Source organism: Odontomachus brunneus, unplaced genomic scaffold (assembly GCF_010583005.1).
Source record: "Odontomachus brunneus isolate Ranch 3 - 2012 unplaced genomic scaffold, Obru_v1 Obru_scaffold_272, whole genome shotgun sequence".
NCBI classification, from domain to species: Eukaryota; Metazoa; Arthropoda; class Insecta; order Hymenoptera; family Formicidae; genus Odontomachus; species Odontomachus brunneus.
The window spans coordinates 121,331-123,298 of record NW_022639722.1 but is presented as its reverse complement, the minus strand read 5'-3'; the positions used below and the strand labels follow the sequence as shown (position 1 = coordinate 123,298).

The 1,968-nt window shown below is 35.7% G+C and overlaps 1 pseudogene; it reads left to right on the top strand.

The window, feature by feature from the left end:
• The first annotated feature begins 1,039 nt into the window (after positions 1-1,039).
• Positions 1,040-1,845, top strand: LOC116853038 (annotated as a pseudogene).
• Positions 1,846-1,968: the final 123 nt, after the last annotated feature.

Below are 1,968 nucleotides of genomic sequence, written 5' to 3'. Positions count from 1 at the left end.
TATGTTTGATTGTATGTTTGTCCTCTCCTCTCAACAAGAACTAAAAACTTATAAAATATGAAAACATAATGTTCGATATCAAAGTGATAATTAAATATATCTGGCTTTGTGTAAGAAAAAGTGTTGACATTCGTGTTAGAGTGGATGGGAATGCCGTCCTCTGCTTTTATTGATTTAAAAAGATGTTCGCGGAAAGATGATCATACTTGGTAATCTGCTCGCTCCACTCTCTTGGTAGTCTTCGCAACGTGAACAGTCCAAAACTCTTTAATTAAAAATGGAAACTGCGTTTGTAGATGAGGCAACAATCAATCATGTACAAATGCTTGCAAAATGTGATTTTACGAAAGCAGAGTTGGCTGATGCGATAGAATATTTTCGTGGTAAATATATTGTATGTGGATAGTGGAAAGATACGTATATGTGCTGTTATCTCTGCATTGTATACATAATATCAAGTATAATATTGATATTCGTCTTTGTACATATCCTGATACAATTTAATATTATTAATAATGACGCGCCAAGAATATTTTCAAATAATGCCAAATTGGTTGGCGGAAAATTATTTGAAAAGTTTATAAAACTGTTAGGAGAGCATGCCATATCGGAGGAAGTAGAATTTTATATATAGCAGAAGGACAAGACGACACGACTGAAGAAGGCGTTACTTAATAATGACGATACTACTCCTAAAGGCGATGCTACTCCTGTAAATGAGCTTCATATGAGTCAAAGTATGGAAGAAAATTACGAATCTCCAAATAAAGTTGCAGCGATGGGCTCAGTGCCATATGAGGAAAAATTAAAAATAGTTTTGTTTGCTAATGAACATCCGCAGTAGAGCTTCCGTTCATTAAAAAGACGGTTTAGAAAACATTTACGTAATAATGGTGACGTTACACGATTTCGTAACTACATTTTGTCAGGCGGAAGTTTTTAGGATAAGATGAAAATAATAAAACGGAATGTACACGATAGATTTACGGAAGCAAGAAAACAAAAGCAGCTCGTTACACGTCTCCTTCAACAGTGGGCGATGGCTGTAGCCGTTCAATACAATGAAAAAGGAGAAATGAGCGCAAGAGATGGTAATGCTTTCCGTTCTGTAGCATCAAATTCGTGGTTGACCTTATTCATACGCGAGTATAAAATTTCTAATCGTCGAGTTTGTTCGATATGTTTAAAAAAAAAGAAGTTGTATCACCAGAAGTTGTGATGGAATCTGCCACACATTTCCAACATTTAATTAGAGCTATATCGCCGGATTACGATCCGGATTTTATAATAAATTCGGACCAAACGGGCTGCGAATATAGAAGTAATGTAACACGAACGTACACGCATATGGTGAAAAATTGGTGCAATTATACATCGGCGATCTTAATAAAGTCCCATACGTATACTACACAGTATTCTTTAACACAATCGGGCAAACTATTAAATAAGGTGTTCGTTTGCTTGCAAGAGTATTCCGACAGTTTTGGAGTACGGGTGCAGAAAGAGGTAGACACATTATTACAATTATATAAGAATGTTGTTGTCTGCTCCAAATCGGGAAAATTAACAACGTCTCTCTACCAACAGTTTTTGAAACTAGTTCTCAAGCTGTATGTTGGCAATCACAAGTTTTTATTTCTTGTTGATTTTTGGGGGGGACAAAAGAACATTGAAACATACAACGAAATATTCCGCGATGACAACAATAAGCCGACATGTTATTTACAAATAATACCACCTAAGTATACACCAATCTGTCAGCCATGCGACGTTTATTTTTATAGACAGGTAAAAATTCTTATAAAGCGGATACATAATTGTCCATTTTTACTTGCAGGCAGCTAAAGTATTAATTTGAACACTCGTGCTGATGCGATTCGTATACAATTGCTCACGCACTATATATTATCAGCACCGGTGTTCAAATTTATGTCGCAATATGCGTGGTATGCGTCAAATTTAGTTGAA